Below are 17,864 nucleotides of genomic sequence, written 5' to 3' on the forward strand. Positions count from 1 at the left end.
TTTATACTTCTGATGTTATCAAAGCTTAAAACCGCACTAAGACTTTTTGGACACACTATATATGTGGCTGTGTGTGTGTGTGTGTGTGTGTGTGTGTGTGTGTGTGTGTGTATAGAACCTTTTTTCCTCTAAATGGTGCAAAGTGGAAGCTATACTTTGGAAGTCCATTTAACTAAAGGAGCTGTTGATTGAGGCGTAGAATAACACAGTGGGGCAGCTAGGTGGCACAGTGAATAGAGTGCTAAGCCTGGAATCAGGGATTCATCTTCCTGAGTTCAAATCCAACCTCAGGCACTTACTAACTGTGTGATCCTGAGCTAGTTACTTAACCCCATTTGCCTCAGTTTCCTCATCTGTAAAATGAGCTGAAGAAGGAAATGGCAAACTACTCCAAGTATCTTTGCCAAGAAAACCCCACATGGGATCACAAAGAGTTGAAAATAATTGATAATAACTGAACAACAACAGTTTTGCATGGAGCTGTCTTCAGAACCAGGAAGACCTGGGGTTAAGTCTAGTCTTTGACACATACTAACTGGGAAATTCTGGGCAAATTACATAACTGTAGTGTTTGTCAACTCTGTAAGGCTATAGGCTGCAGAGAAGGTCCCAGTCTGTAGTGGTAAAAGAATTTCCCCATCTAGGCTTTTCCTCTGCCAATGGAATCCCATTCCCAGGCCCTGTCTGACCCTACAAACATATATACATCTGCTTTCTCATTGTTATGAAATCATTGTAAGACCAGTTTAAGTTCCATCTGTAATATTCTTGATAAAAATATAAGAAAAAGTCCATATGTGCACCAAACCATGTCATTTTGCTCTTTATTTAGTGCTAAAAAACATATATCAGGACTCAAAATAATCAACAGGCAAGTATAACCTCAATGGACTAGATAAATAATAGAGCCTGCATGGGCAATATGGCCTCATGGATGGAGTGATGGACCTACAGCCAGCTTGAATTAGGTTCAATTCTGCCTCTAACAAGTTGAGCTTGATATTTTAAGTTACTGAAAAAAAGGCTTCTCTTTAACCCCTTTCCCCAACATCATTAAAAATATTCTCATCTAGATTACAATTTTAATGATTCTTTTATGAAATGTGTTTAGGAGGTAAATCTTGTATATTAAAAAAATACTGGTTTTTAGCTCTAATTATTCAAAATAATTTATTCCATTTAGTTGTTTCTATGGCCTTCAGAAGATATTGTATATTGATGAACAAGTCAACTGGTTAAAACAAAAACCCCAAATAATATGGCTCTAGATTAGGAAGGAGAAAAAAATAATTTAAAGCATGAAATCAATATAGAGAGGGAGGATTCCTAAAGAAAAGAACTTACAATTTGAATTTAGGAGTGAAGTGACCTGATATTGAATCCTGCCTCAGAAATTTACTAGCTATGTATCTATAGGCAAATCATTTGATCTCCTTGAGTCTCAGTTTTCTCATCTGGAAAATGGGATAATAAATCTGTAGTACCTGCCTCAAGGAGTTGCTATCAAAATCAGTTGAGATGACATATGAGAAGGACTCTGCAAACCTTATGGTGTTATATGAATATCAGCTGTTATTAACATCTTGTCTTCATATATTCAATTTAAACTCAACCTAAAGCAAAATGTCTAAATATAGGCAAGTTTTTGACTCATCTATCCTAGTACTAATTTCTAGTGCTAGGCCCTAACAAGAACTTATAGCTGTCAGTTCTTACAAGAAGAATAATCAGATGGCAAATAAGAAGTTTGTAGGTACTTTTTTAACCCTATTAAAAATTAATACTTGTAAGTGAAAGTGAGATGGACTAATTTTGTTCTAACTCAGGAATGGCCCTAAACTTTTGGATTTATAATTCAAAGAAAAATAGCTAAATCTCTATATTTCATCTACTTTAATTATCTGTATTTACATACCAAAGTGCTTTTGTCTTATCATAAGTTCAGTTCCATATGTTACACTTCTTTGAGGTCCAGAGTTGTTTTCTGATCTGCTTTTGCTACACTATGCTGTTTTGTACAATGTAGGCACCTGCTAAATTCTGGCTGGACTGGGTTGGATTGAATATGTAAGGGACCAGTTTTAAGGAACAGTTTTTTGTAAAATTTGTAGCTGATTTCCGTTGTTCCTAGGCTTCACATTTAAGCCTTTTAATGAGGTAACAGTGAAATAAGGTACCAGGAACCCCTGACTCTTTTCACTAAAATGGTAACACTATCCCTGGTCTTTAAGGCAAATTTCTTTTAGCAAGTGACTTTGTTAACAGTTTAAAGCTCACATTTTTAACAAGTGCCTTGTTCTTCTGAATACAGACAAATGGATATGTTTGCTTTCTTGTTTTTGCTGTTGAGTTGTTCGGTTTTCTTGGCAGAGATACTGGAGTGGTTTGCCATTTCCTTCTCCAGCTCATTTTATAAATGAGAAACTGAGGCAAACAGGGTTAAGTGACTTGTCCAGAATCACACAGCTAGTAAGTGTCTGAGGCTGGATTTGAACTCCCAAAGATGAGTCTTCCTGACTCCAGGCCCAGCTCTCTATCCATTGCATCATCTAGCCATCCCATACTTGTTTTCTACTACCATTATTATCATTACTATCTTTATTGATATTAATATTACTATTATGAATCAGCATTACTTGAAGGGGAAGATACAGACATAAATGCCAAACATAATTACCCACCCATAAGGATCACTAAGAGGCTGAAACAGGGGTCTGGAAAGTCAGTATACTTACCTTCAGAGCCTTCCTCTATGCGATGCTGCTGAAAGCAATTTCACTAGAGGTCTAGTTGATTGTCTCACCAAATGGATTGTTTTAGTCGGGATTGTTATTGTTCAATCATTTTTCATTCATTCCCGACTCTTTTGTGACCCCATTTGGGGTCGTCACTTGAACTTGTCATTTGGGGTTTTCTTGGCAGGGGTACTAGGGTGGTTTACCATTTCCTTCTCCAGCTCATTTTAAAGATGAGGACATCGAGGCAAACAGGGGTAAGTGACTTGCCCACGGTCACACTGCTAGTAAGTGTCTGACTCCAGATTTGAACCCAGGAAGAGGAGTCTTCCTGACTCCAGGCCCAGTACTCTATCTACTCCACCACCTAGTTGCCTTCTGCTTAGAGTCATATTATCTTGAGGCCCAAGGTTTCCTCCTATCTTCCCCAGCCCCTTCCCACCTATTTGAAGTCACCTTTCAGAGTTCTTTTATCTACAATCTGCACCTTTTGAGCTGCTTAATCTAAGGTGAAGTACTTGCCGCCTCACCAGAGCTCCTAGCTGATAGAATCTTACAGGCCATCTAGTTTAATCCTCTTATTTTTACAGATGAGCAAGCTGAGTCCCAGAGAGGTTTGTGACCTTATCCAAGGTCTTAAGGTCACACAGGTAGTAAGTGACAGAACCCACATTGAAAATGGTGTACTCTTGACACCCATTCTCAAGCTTTCCGTTGTTATGGCCCTGCGTGGCCTCATTTAATGATCTTTGGTAGCATCTGTCTGCAGCAGTATGGATTTGCCCTCAAAGCCAACTCTGAAATCAAAAGCACATATAGCCTTCTTTTCTTCAGCTGTTTTGCAGTCAAGACCTTAAATGATCTCATCAAACTCTTCTCACTGGATATCTAGGTCTGCACTGCAGTTGGTAAGCAGTCCCTGTCTCTCCTTAAAACAAGGCTTGAAGCAGCTACTCCATTTTATCTTGCTTGTTGAGTAATGAGAATTTTTGTTTATATATTTTTTCTTGATCTAATTCTAAGATATTAGGAGGCACCACATTGAATTTGTGACTTATTAGCTACGGTTTGATCCAAACAAAACAGATCGATAGGGGCTGAAATGAACCTCTTGCAGAGTTAAATTTGGAAAAGATTTATCAAATAAAGACAGAGGAAAGCAGTAGTCTAGCAGGTAAATCTAATTGCCTGCTGTTAAGGTCTAATAATCAGTAAGAAAGATCGCTTACCCGATAAAAGCAGAACAGGTCACAACCCACTGTCTAAGAAATTCAGTGTATCAAGGAAGAAAAATATCAGTCACCCATACCACATTATCTATGGCAAAAAGGGGAGGAAAACACAAGTATTTGCTGTTTGGGGAAGTAATGAAGGGAATCCATTTCTTCACCAAGATGGTAGACTAAATCCATGCATGGACATAGAGTCAATGTTCTAGCAGCATTTCTCAGGCAAGAGGTCTTGGATTTAGTGAAATTTGGGCTGTTTTGCAACAGTCAGCAACCCACTAAAGAACGTGGTCTGAGTCAGGGGTTCTTAGCTTGGGGTCCATGGACTTTTTTTCCTTTAATATTTTGGCAACAATATTTCAATATAACTGGTAGCCTTTGTAATCTTTCATATTTCATTTCATTTAGTCACTATATCATTGAGTTGTTGTGAGGATCCAATGAGATAACATAAAGTGCTACATAATTGCTAGCCATCATCATCATCATCATTATAGTTGGCGTTGTAGAATGCATTTTAAAACATTATTCTGAGAAATGATCCAAAGGTTTTGTCAGACCGCCTAAGGGATACATGTTGCAAAAAAAAAAAAAAATTAAGACCTCTTGCTCTAAGGGCTTTTGAAAATGAGGAGTTGAATGATTTGCCAAAGGCTAAAGAAAAGAGTGATCTAGGCAGGATTTGAAACCAAGACCTCTGACTCCCAAACTAGTGGTTTTTTCCACAGAGGTCAATCCAATAGGTAGACTTTTCAATGTAATCAGGCCTTTAATCAATTAAACTATCTCCAAGGACAAGTAATTCCTCAGGTCAGAGGGCAAGGACCTTTACTACCTACTGGATTTATGCAAATCTGGCCCTCAAGGGTTTGAGGTATGGTGTGAGAATCAGGATAGTTCCTTGTCTATAACATATCAGACTTTCCTGACTCTTTCTTCCTGAGAGTTCTTCCTATTGGCCAGGACACCCTCACTTCATCACCATAGTTGCCATGATGCTGTGATATTGAGTTTGGGCTCTATACAGTAAAGCAATAGTGTCAAACTCAAACAGAAACAGTCACTAAGCCATATACAAGGATCCCTGCTGACCACATATTAAATTGGATAACCGCAGGTTAACATTATCTATGATTTATGGTATTTTTATTTATTTTGCTAAGTATTTCCCAACTACATTTTAATCTGGTTAGAGCCACACTTGGGAGTATTGCTGCCCATGGGGTGTGTGATTGACGTCTCTATAGAAAAGCAGCTCCTTGTAACTATTACATAATCAGTTTTCCCAATGGTGGCATGATTCCATTATGGTTCAACAAGATAAGACAGTAGTTTGATGTGATTTGTTATTGCTTTATTGAAAACTACAATAGAGAACTAAATTATTTAAGCCTCTTGTAGTATGAAGAAAGTTCATCTTATCACAGAAGTGATTTTAAAAAAAAACAAACTTCTACCATTCCCTGGAATTGGATGAGGGATGAATGCAGGGCCCTATCAATTATAACAATAGCTCTGTCTACATCTACAGTTATGAGCCCAAGATAATAAAAATAGCTCCTGCTACTTTAAGATTTACAAGCCCTTTCTCCACAACAACCCTGTGAGGTATATAGTAGAAGTATTATTATTTCTATTTTATAGACGAAGCAATGGAGGGTTGGAGAGGTTAACACAGTTTGTAGGTGGAAGGGATAGCCCTTGATCTTATGTCTCTTGGCTCTAGGAGCAAAAATACTTTTCGTTGATGTTCTTGGCTTAAAAAAAAATATGTGTGTGTCTGTGTGTGTGTGTGTGTGTGTGTGTGTACATAGTTGTAGTTTTGCTTTCCCATAGCTCTTTCCCTTGTCATATACAAAATAAAATTTTCTTTTGGAAAAAAGGAAGTAAAATTAAGCAAAAAAAAATTCCAACACCTTGGCCATGTCTGACAGTATATGCCTCATTCTACAATTGCAGTCTTCCTGACTAAAGGCTGGAAATACGTGTTATTACTAGCCATATAAAGCAGGACTGGCATTTTTGCTACTGCACAACAGAGGTTTCTGCCAAAGGAAGGTGTTAAATCCAATGAGGGATGAGGATAAATGATAAAAAGTGGCCACATTCCCCAACTGTTATCACGTCTACTTATCTCTTTCTTACCCAAAACTGTGCACCTCTAAAGGACCTGGAAACACAACATAAACAAGGAATTTGACATCTCTGGTTTCAGGCCCTGGAAAAAAAACTGTGGTTGGAAAAGGGGAATATCATTAAGGCCCTGGATACATCAATTACTCAATCAACAAGCATTTATTAGGCATTTTCTGTGTCTGAGGTTCTGTGCTAGGTGCTAGAACTACAAAGACAAAAATAATAGCTTCTGCCCTCAAGGAACTTACTCCATTCCATCAGCAGAGATAAATGCATACGTATATAAATATATGCAGATGATTTTACATGCATAATTGATATCACAGGTCTTGCCTTCTCAGTGGGTGAGAGAGAGGTGAGAGGGAAGGAGAGAATTCAGAACTCAAAATTTTTTCAAAATGAGTGTTAAAATAAATAATTTCATTAATTAAATTAATATTAAATTTATTAAACTTAATTTAAAAATAATAATTTAATTAAAATTAAAATTAATTAAAAATTAAATTTAAAAATTTAAATTAAAAAGAAAAAAATAAGTTTATGCAGAATCTGTGCAAAATGAATGCACGGTTGTTTGGGGAAGTAGGGCACTAGAAGGGTTCTGGGTTTTTTTGGTGGGGGACGCAGTTCAGGGATTCTAAGAAGCAGAGATGATGAGATGTTCCAGGCCTGAGGAGCATCCAGAGGAAAGACACCCAGAGGGGTGATGGAGGGTAATATGTTAGGAACTCCGGGAAGGCCAACACAAAGTCAGATGCCTGTAGCTCCATCTACTTACTGAGAGATCTGAAGGAAGAAAGCCTTGCAAATAAATGTTAAAGACCACTGCTGATTCATGCTAGTGTTACAGGTAATTTGGAATGAGTCATTAAATCTTGCATCTCAGGAAAAAAATATCTCTGAAAATTTGAAAACAGTTTTGTAGTTCGAAAAAAACAAAACAAAACAAAAAAGTTGCCTTGTAAACTCTTTAGTTGCATTTGCAATGAGTTGGCCAAAGCTATTGCATAGGAGGATTAATTCTTTTTTGGATGTAATATTAACCCTTTCAGTGCAAATGGTTATGGCAATTTCTTTTTCCCATTTCAGACTGTTTACTTTTTTTAATTTTAATTTTTTAATTTTTTTAATTTTTATTTTTTTTGTATTTTGCTAGGCAATGGGATTAAGTGACTTGCCCAGAGTCACACAGCCAATGAGTGTTAAGTGTCTGAGGCCGCATTTGAACTCAGGTGCTCCTGAATCCAGGGCCAGTACTCTATCCACTGCGCCACCTAGCTGCCCCTACTTTTTTTTTTGAACTATACAGAAATGCTACATGTTGTTTGCAAAACTACCTTGCTTTTCTGTACTTCTTTCTAAGTTTGTTTTTGTTCTCTGCTGTGCTTTTTAGTGGTTTTTTTTCTCCCTCCTTTCCCACTCCAACCTAGAGGGGGCTACAATTAAACACACACACACACACACACACACACACACACAACCATACTATACATACTTCTATTTATCAGTTCTTTCTCTGGAGTGGAATAAAACCTTCCTTCGTAGGTCTTTTGCAGTTGGTTTGACTAGTTGTAATACTCGAGATTAATTAGTGATTCAAAGTTATTCTTAGTACGATATCTCTGTTACTACCTACAACATTCTCTTGGTACTGTTCATTTCACTTTTCATTATTTCATGCAAGTCTTTCCATGTTTTTTCTAAAATGTACTAGCTCTCATTTCGTATAGCACAGTAGTACTCCATCATGTGGCAACTTCTAAATGACTACTTTACGGATTAGTTTATACTAGGGAATGGTGCTTCCAACATTAGGAGAATTTGTTGCAGGTGGAGTTTCTGTGAAAAGGTGGAAACCTTTAAACTCCGTTATTCCAAAATGACTCAAAAGACCAATTGTGGATGATAAATAGTCTGAAATGTCAAAATGTCACTATATGAATAGGATGGGTTCAGAAAGAACATAATGTAGATCATTGATCTTCTTCATGGCTCTCAATGAATAAAAATGGAATGAAGGATCTCTCAGTCAGGCTTCTCTCATCTCTCACTGTTTTTATTCTTATTTCTTATATTTTAAAAAGTTTGATTGATGCCTTTAATTTTGTGTATCCATAGCTAATTCTTGTTATAACTATTCCCCCACTCCATAACCAAACCTCCTCAAATAGCAAAGAAAAAGAGTTAAGCAAAAATGACCAACAAAACAATCCATCTTTGACAGGGTATGAAACATTCCACATCTGTGATTCTTCACCTCCCAGCTGAGAGGAAGAACATATATTTCAACATGTTTTCTACAGAACCAAAATGGTATTGATTTAACCATCTCTGCCTATTGCATGTTTTTATTTGCATTAGGTATAGGAATAGGACCATTGATTTTCTTAGTAGGGGGAGCTCCCGGGTAGCCATTCTTCCTCTTACCAAAGCAGACTTTTTAGAGAGTTGCCTATATTACTCAGAAATTAAGTGACTTGTCTAGTATCATGCAGCCAGTGTCTGTCAAAGGTAGGACTGGGACCCAGATTCACTGTTGAAAGATTTTCTCTCTTCTAAAAAAAATATTTACTACTGTTTCCAAGTTCATTTTAGTGATTTGATTTTTAAAATTCAAATGGCTTTTTGTTTTCTCTATTATCTGGAAATTTGTTTTCATGATGAGTTATCACATTTTTATTTAAAATCTGACCATATGTTGCAATTGCTGTTCGGAAATCTGTATCTTTCTTGATTGCCAGGTATAAAGCAAGCAAAGAAGCCCTCAAACAAATGTGGCACAATGACTAAGAACGACTAAAATAAACTAATGAAGGGTTCTGGCTTACTATGGTTATTGTGGCAGTTACTTTCTATTTCAGTGAGAAAAATTAAGGGCTTTTGTGGAATTGAGTTTGTGGCTTCATTCATTTTCTTTTGGTTGTCTTTTTAAGAAGTAATTTTGGAACATCCAAAAAGCTCTTCACGGTATGCAACTGGTGAAATTTAATAGGATTTTCAAGAGAGGTCTTGCATTTCTGAACAGAGCACCTCAAACAAACATCTGTACTAGTGGTTCTCAGAGAATAGTCCAGGGACCCTTAGGAGTCTTCAGGACTTCTTCAGGGAGTCTATGAAGTCAAAACTTTTTCATATATTTTCATAATTTTCAAATAATTTTCATAATTAATTTCACATTTTTCATAATAATGCTATAAGGTATTTTGATTTCTAATATGATAAATATTGATATAACCCACATAAAGAAAGTTTTGGGTAGGGTGTCCCCAATAATTTTTAAGCGTATAAAGGGTACTAGAGATCTAAAAAAAAATTTGAGAACTGCTGTCCTCCATATTGGACATGAGGAAGCCAAAATGTGCTGACAGTCTATAGTAGGTGACCAAACTCTTCTTCATGCCTCGTTGTGGAATATTATTAAAATACTACAAAAATAAGTATGCACCTTCAAGTTCAGTTAGTCCACTATTCTCGGAAAAGACCAGAGCTTCCCTTCCAGATTCAATCTTCTTTTTTATTCTGTACAGCAAACTTGCATGTTTGAAGAGATTGTTTCGACATCTAGAAAGAAAGAAAGAAAGAGGAAGGAAGGAAGGAAGGAAGGAAGGAAGGAAGGAAGGAAGGAAGGAAGGAAGGAAGGAAGGAAGGAAGAAAGGAAGGAGGAAGGAAGGAAGGAAGGCAGGAAGGAAATGAAAAATGAAAAAAGATTCCAGGAAGCTCTTTTTGATATTTTTTTGACTGTCTCTACTCATTTTGTGTCGTTGGCCTAATTCCTTGCTTCTTCTCTATTAAACTTTGAGCAGCTGTTTTGTTGTGATTCAAGTCAATCATTTCCATCAGAGTGGTTCCATGAAATTTGCACCCACCCTTATCTATATCTATCTTTTCTCTCCAGGAACTTGTATCCATCTGTAAGGCCTCCTTTTCCTAGGTTTCATTCAAATGTTGAAAAGCAATGAAAAAAAAGAAAAAAGGGGTAGCCAGGTGGTACAGTAGGTAGAACACTGGCCCTGGAGTCAGGAGGACCTGAATTCAAATGTGGCCTGAGACACTAACTGTGTGACTCTGGGCAAGTCATTTAACCCTAATTGCCGCAAAAAAAAAAAAGAAAAAGAAAAGCAATGACAATGAAATTGAAGGCTATTATCAGTCTTAGAGTAAGCAATACCTTAAAAAAAACAGGGAGAAAAGTATCTAAGTTTAGCAATATTGTCTTCATCTTTGACCACATTTCTCTTTCTAACTGCCTGGAACATGACTCATCATTGATAACTGGGCTGTTAGCAATCAACCATATAAATGTCTATTACGATAGTACCCCATGTATTCTCTTTAACTATGGGAGTTGAGTGGCTTTCATTTTGTTCTCTGTTACCACATAGAAGTCTGGGTAATTCTTTAAGATATTTTTAGTAAACCTACGTGTGAAGAAAACCAACTCTCTTTTCCTTCCCAAATGTTTCCAGGTGTTTCCTCTCCCTCACAAACTGTGTCTATACTTCTCACCCCAGAGAGGAGTGATGGCCCCGTTTTGATTGTGCCTCAGTACTAAACTGTCAGTACGAACTGACAGTTTGTATCTGAGTTCAGGAACAAATTTCCATTAGGACATTTACTCTAGGGGCAAAATATTCCATCCTATTGGTTTTCCACCAAAGTTTTCTGGAAAAGGATGACCATTATAGATTTCTGTTTTTATTTCCTCAGAAAATCTGTTGTTTTCCCCTTTTGGGTCTGTGTCTACGATCCCTATGCCTTTAGCTTTAATCACCCAGGCTTGAAACTGCAGGGCATCCTCATTCATCTCACATAGCTAATCATTTACCAGCTCTTATTATTTCTTTCTCTATGACTTTCTCTCTCCCATATAGGAAGAAGCAGCTGGTTACATAGTAGAGTCCTAGGCTTGGAGTCAGGAAGGACTGAGTTCAAATTCAACCTCAGATACTACTTCTGTTTGCCTCAGTTTCCCCAATTATAAAATGAAGATGATAATAGCACTTTCAGGGATGTTGTAAGGATTAAATGAGATATTTGGTTTTTTTTTTAATGTTAAGCAGTGCCTGGCACATAATAGGCTTTATGTAAATGTTTATAGCATTCCCTTCCCAAGACTCTTCTATCCATACTCACAGAACCACCACTTTAATTTAGGCCCATATCACCTCCTCCCTACAATAGGCTTCTATTTGTGCCCCATGCAGCCCTTCTCTCCAGTCCATCCTCTACACAGATGCCCATGTGATTTTCTTTAAGCATAGTTCTGCCCATAGCACTCTTCTGCCCACCCAACTCAATAAACTTAAAAGCTTCCTATTACCTTCAGGATCAAATATAAACTCCTAAGTTCTTCACAGCTGGTTCTCTTCCTGTTTTTCCAATCTTATAACACATTATTCCTCTCCACATCCTCTATAGCCAGCTGTTGCTGTGTCCAACTCTTCGTCACCCCATTTGAGGTTTTCTTGGCAAAGATACTAGAGTGGTTTTGCTAGTTCCTTCTCCAGCTCATTTTACAAATGAGGAAAGTGAGGCAAATACAGATAAGTAACTTTCCCAGGGTCATGCAGCTAGTAAGTGTCTGAGGCCAGATTTGAACTCAGGATGTCTTCCTGACTCCAGGTCCAGCACTCTGTCATTGAGTCACCTAGCCTCCCCATAGAATCCATGTCTCCCTTTAAGACTCAGTTCAAACTCCGTTTTCTTCAGGAAGATTTTCTCTGCCCACAACATCTCCCCCACCCCCAGCTCTTATTTCCTTCTACTCTAAGCTTTCTTCCATACATATCTCCTATAATAGAATGTAAGTTCCTTGAAGGCAGGGACTATTTTTAGCTTTTCTTCCATCCTCAGGACTTAGCACAGTGCCTTTAACATAATAAGTATGTAATGTAAATGTTTATCGATGAATCGACTGTGAACGCACCATTTCTCAGGAGTACAATCCACCCTCCCCCTGAATTTTTAACTAATATATAGAATCATGTGGTCTTCTTTAACAAGATAAACTTTTTTAGAGATATTTGCTGAAGGCTCTAACCTACCCTGTTCATTTGCAAGGTCATTTTTATTGGTCAATTTCATGAAACTGGTTAGTTCATCTCCAAACTTGAGAAAACTGACTTCATAAATTGTCACCAAGACTTTGTGCCTGCAGATTCAAGTTCAGTCTGCTGTCTTCTGCTCAGGTTGTTTTAATTCAATAATCTGATTCGATAAGCATTTACTAAATGTCTATTCTGCACAAAACTGTAGCAGTACCAACTAGACAGGGTTATTGTGGGACACAGTACTTTGTAAGCCTTTAAGCACTATAAAAATACAAGCTAAAGCTATTATTATCTCTATTTCCAGATAAATGAACATTTGAATATCATTTTGATTGGTATAGTTTATATTAACTGAAACAACTGCTGTTGCTGATCCTAGATTAATTGAAGTTCAATAGACTTAGCAATGATCACAAAAATGGAATAAAACACTTTGAAGAGAGATTAAGCCTATTGATGAATGTAAGTAATTCCTTATAGACTGAAAAATGAAATAGATCAAAGTTCAAATGCTTATTAGGACACATGAAAACATTTATATTTTACTAAATTGGTTTAAAACTGATAAAATGTATTTAATAGATTGAATCTCAGTGAATGGAAGCATTACCAGCCATATTTTAGAGATACTGAGGAGCGCTAGAGTTAACAGTGAGAAGATTTGGGGTTGAGTTCTAGTTCTTGCCATTTACTGCTCTGAGACTTGCCCAGGTCACACAGCTAGAAAGTGTCTGAGGTCACATTTGAACTCAGGGTCTTCCTGACTCCAGGCCCAGCACTCTATCCCCTGTGTCACCTAGTTGCCCTACTGAGTCTTAATTATCTCATTTGTAAATTGACAATACTGATTTTGATACTACCCTATTTCAGAGAGTTGTGAGGAAAGTATTTTGTAAAACTACAATGGAAATGTGAGCAGATGATGCAACGGGTGCATTTTTTTTAGGCAAGTCAATTAATAGCAATGTATGGATTGAAGGAGTTTTTCTTCTATTTTCTGTAGTGAAAAGTCCCAGGTGTCTTTCTTTAAATTTTGTGTTTGTTTTTAGGTTTATCAGTGTTTATAAATCCTGCATTTTTTTCATCCATAGAATAAAAAAAATTATAAATGATTTATACATGAATCCTTGCTATGTTAATAATATGTATTAATAATAAGTGTTATTCTAGAGATTCACTGAAAAAATAATTCTTGCTTAGGTCATTGTATTAATTTTAGGCTGCCACAGAAATTTATTTATAAGATGAAGTGTGAGTTGTCCTTCATTTTCAAAGAGGACCATGACATCAGGAAGATGATGCCATGCCTTGGAAGTGATATATCTGTTCAATACCTATGGCAAATGCCTTTGAATGGGCTGGAAAATTGTCCCATGGACTCAATTGCAATCATTGGTAAGTAGAGTTCCTACTTTCAAGAAGCTCATAAGAAGTGGGGAGGAGTATGTACAACAGAAACCCAGGTAACTATAACTGATGACATTTTATGATAGGGAACTAGAGAGGTGCCAATCAAAATGGTTTGTGATGCGCTTTGTTTGCTGTTGTTCAGTAACAGATGAGGTTGGGCAGATGGTACCTTAGCCATGGTGAAAGTCTGTTGTTAGTAACTGACAAACGAATAAGTAGTGCATAAGCCCCCTCACCTTTCTGCCTTTCAGGGCTTCTTTGCCAGTAATAGCTAAGGAAAGTGATGACCTCAAGGGATTGTAAAACTACCTTGAGAAGGGAAATCTATTCAGGGAAGCCTTTTTTCTCACCCATCTAGGTCAGAAGGGCAGCCACCTTATGTCTCCCAAGTTTTAGCAAGGACAGTTTAGTGGGGAAGCAGGAACTTATCTGGAAGCAGAGGGCTTCAGTTTATGGCCCCCTCGTTCCATAACACTTTTCTCACTTACCCAAGACCACATATAGGACTATAGCTCTACACCAGTGAAGTCTGAAATATGTCTGCATATAGAAATTTTGTCTAGATTGTAAGGTCCTAAAAGACAAAGATTGTTTTCATTTTTGTCTTTGCATTTCCAGTACCTAGAACAGTGTCTGGCGTATAATAAGTACTTACTTTCATGGGCAACTGAAAGTGATTGTACCAATAAACCAATATTTTAGTGTCTCAATTATTAATTTTATATACTAGATATTGAATTATTATATGGATCTTGTATATGTTATCAGCAAATGACCATGGACAAACTTTTTTCCAATGAGAATTCCTAAGGATTTTCAAGCAGAGAAACTGCTTTACTATACAAGATTAAATTAAATAACCAGAAAATCATGATAATCCTGGAATGACAATGCTTTCCTATGGGGGTTTTCATCTTTGATCGAGCATCAAACATCTTTACTTCTTTAGGCTCTGAAATGCCCCTTCAAAATTTTAGTAAATATTTTATAATGTACAAAAGAAAAGTATTATTCTTCTTTAATTGGCTTTTTAAAAGTGTTTAGATAAATTAATAGCTTCCTCATGCTACTAAGGAAGAAAAAAATAGTATTCTTTGATCATCATCTTGGTGGGAATTTTAGTAGATAATTAATAAAGCTTTACAGGAACAAATAGGAGATTGAAGAAAGCTAGCAGGGGGAAGCCGCTATCACACAAGTTTAGCAATTCAGAATGAAATTATCATTTTAATGAGGCATTAAATTATCCAGTCTGCTGTTGAGGAAATAAACCATAGCTCACATCAGATTCCTTCACAGCTGATAAAACTCAACATTGCCAAGACAGAAGCAAGGTATCATTTGTCGTTGGTATGGGAACTTGTTCACACATATTTCAAGGAGAAATCCAATAAGTTTCAAGTGAGTAAAACTAGTGATAAGGCTAAATGAAAGCAGAGTCTGATTGTCTTTATGGGTTGCAATATTGACTTGAGAAAGAGAAGAGAATCTTTCTGAAGTTCAGATCACCTTTTCGTGGAGCCCAAAGGAACTCTCTCTGACTTCCCTTCTATTCCCCCATAAACTAAACCCCGATTCAGGAACCACAAAATCATTCTGGTATCATTTAAAAGTTTAAAAGCCACACACTTGATAAACATCTAAGTAATGTTTGAAAAGTTAAAGAAATCTAAGAATCAAAAATAAACATTAAAAATAAATCTGAGATCCAAAACACCATCATAAAATAATTCTCAATCTATAATCCTCAAAACGTATTCAAACATTTATTCATCCTCCCACCCAGGCAAAAATATTACTTCAAGATTCCTTTACTTTGCAAGCTTTGTCCTAGGGGATTGTTAAAAAAAGACCTCAATATTATTTTTTTTTTGTTAAGAATATCTAAACGGAATTCATACATATGACCCACCCACCCAAAGCTTCAATAGACAAATACAACTGAGTGACCAAGGTAGTATGCATGCGTGATGGAGGAAGCTGTGGCAAGACTTGAAGTGTGGTGAGGAGTTAGGGAAAATAGTCATTTGCTTGAAGGAGTTGGTATCTTTTCCCTTTACAGCTGCCTTGGTAGGATTGTGGCAGTGAGTTTGTGACCAATGAAGCAAACTCCTTCACCACTTTCGGGTGCTAAAGGGACTGTCCTAGGAGGTCTTTTCACTAGCCCTTGCCTTATCTGAATTGCTATAATTCACTTCAGGGTTCAAAATGCTACTGATGCTTGAATTTCTACCTACAGAAATGAAAGATGAGTGATAGACCAAGCCTGTGACTTTGTAAATTATTGTAATTTGAAACTGCAGATACAATCTTCTTTTTTGGAAATTCCTTTCCTAAGTAAAAGAATTATTTGCATTAAGGGGTGGTTTATTAATTTTTTTGCTTATTAAAAATTAGAAATTTTCTTTGAAGTACAGTCACTTATATCTTTGTAGTTTGCTTTCATCTTTTAATGATACAATAGTGATGTTTACCATGTAATTGCATTCAGAGAGTATTTGGTATCAAATATTGGGAAATAGGTAAGAAGAAAGGAAGGAAGGAAGGAAGGAAGGAAGGAAGGAAGGAAGGAAGGAAGGAAGGAAGGAAGGAAGGAAGGAAGGAAGGAAGGAAGGAAGGAAGGAAGGAAGGGGAAAGGAAAGGAGACGGGAAGGAGGGAAGAATAAGTATTTATTAAGCTTCTACTATGTGCCAGGCACTTAGTCCTGTGAACCTATGACAAGGACAATGACACAAACTAAATTTTGTACTTAATAGTACTGGGGATTGTGTTGTGGAGGAGGTATGGTTGCTGTTTGAAAGCCACACCAGATGTGTTTCATACCTTTACCATGTTCTGAAGGGACCAGTGATCACTTGAAATTTCCTTATCTCATCAGGGAACACTGATCTACCATGAAGGTTTCATCATAAGCGAAAGAGCTCTGGACAAATGTTCTCCATGGCTCCTCTCTGGGAAAAATAGGAAACTCTGTCTTCTAGCTTGCCTGCCACTGTAGGTTTTTTGCAGGACTACTAAAGGATCATGGGCAGGAGAATTTATCCACTGGTACATTGATTTAACTTGCTTAGTTTAATTTCTAATTTTTTGATTGAAGTGTATATACAAAAATATCTTTGTAGGTACCTTAAAGGAAACAAAACCATACAGAGAAGAAAGTAGAAATTAGTAGAATGAGGGTCAAGCTCTGATCTGACTCATGGAAACACCAATCTGCAAACTAGATAGATAAGGTTGTAGATAGTACTCATACAGTGGGCAGGAGTGACACCACTCAGAAGAGCCAAGCAGTTGGTGACAGGGAAGGCAGAGGGAACTTGCCCCAGAGCATTCTTTTGTGTTGGATGGTGCACCTTGCAGTGAGACTTGGTGCTTAGGGTCCTAAGTAGTAAGTATGACCAGAATCTGTCACAGTGTCACCTAACATGTCATATCGATGTATGCTTACATCAGCATACCTCAATAAATTGTCAAATAACATACTTTTAAGATGCAAAATCCTTGGAAGAATCAAACCAGAAGAAAAGACTCCTGGGGAAAAAGCTTAAAGGAGGTTTATTTTCTTTGTCCTATTATTAGAAACTATATACAGGTAGTGGGAGCATTTGAAGAACTCTCACCATTCATGAGGAATTTTATTTTGTTTAGACTTTACACAGAGAATCTTCAATAACATTCAGTTTGTATTAAAAGTTTTATATATAAAGACCATGTCATTGTGGTAGTACTTACTGCATTGTTGAACAAAGTTATCACCATCATGGTGTCAATTGCAGAGTGTTGTACAATTTTATTTCTTTACAAGTGATGTCTTATCCAAGAAGAGCCTTCAGTGCTGAATTTTAAGGAGAAAAGGCCTTCTGTTTAGTTCTTTCTGCCCCTGGGGTGGAGCCTGAGGTGGAGTCTGTTGAGGGCTGTGGCTACCTAGGGTCCATAGTGCTGATTAAAGCCTCCCTACCCACAATGGGGAGCTAGGAAAAGAAGAGGGGATAAAACCCACCCCTGGGGCAAGTCAGATATCATCAGAATCAGGAACTAGTCAGACAGATCAATGACTGAGAAGGGGCTAGCAACAGGAAATTCACAACATTTGAGAGGGGATTTGAAGGAGGCAAGCTCTGGATTTTGCATTTGTGCTAGCCATCAGAGTGTTCCAATATGTCTGTTTCCTTTGTAATCCTATATATTTTGTTGTATGCATTTAAAGTCATTGTTTTCAGGAGACTATATACCCCACTTGACTGCCATAGGGCTCACACACTAAAAAGATTAGTATGGACATACACTAAAGAGATTAAGAACT

This window comes from Phascolarctos cinereus, unplaced genomic scaffold (assembly GCF_003287225.1).
Source record: "Phascolarctos cinereus isolate Bilbo 61053 unplaced genomic scaffold, phaCin_HiC Scaffold_7;HRSCAF=346, whole genome shotgun sequence".
NCBI classification, from domain to species: Eukaryota; Metazoa; Chordata; class Mammalia; order Diprotodontia; family Phascolarctidae; genus Phascolarctos; species Phascolarctos cinereus.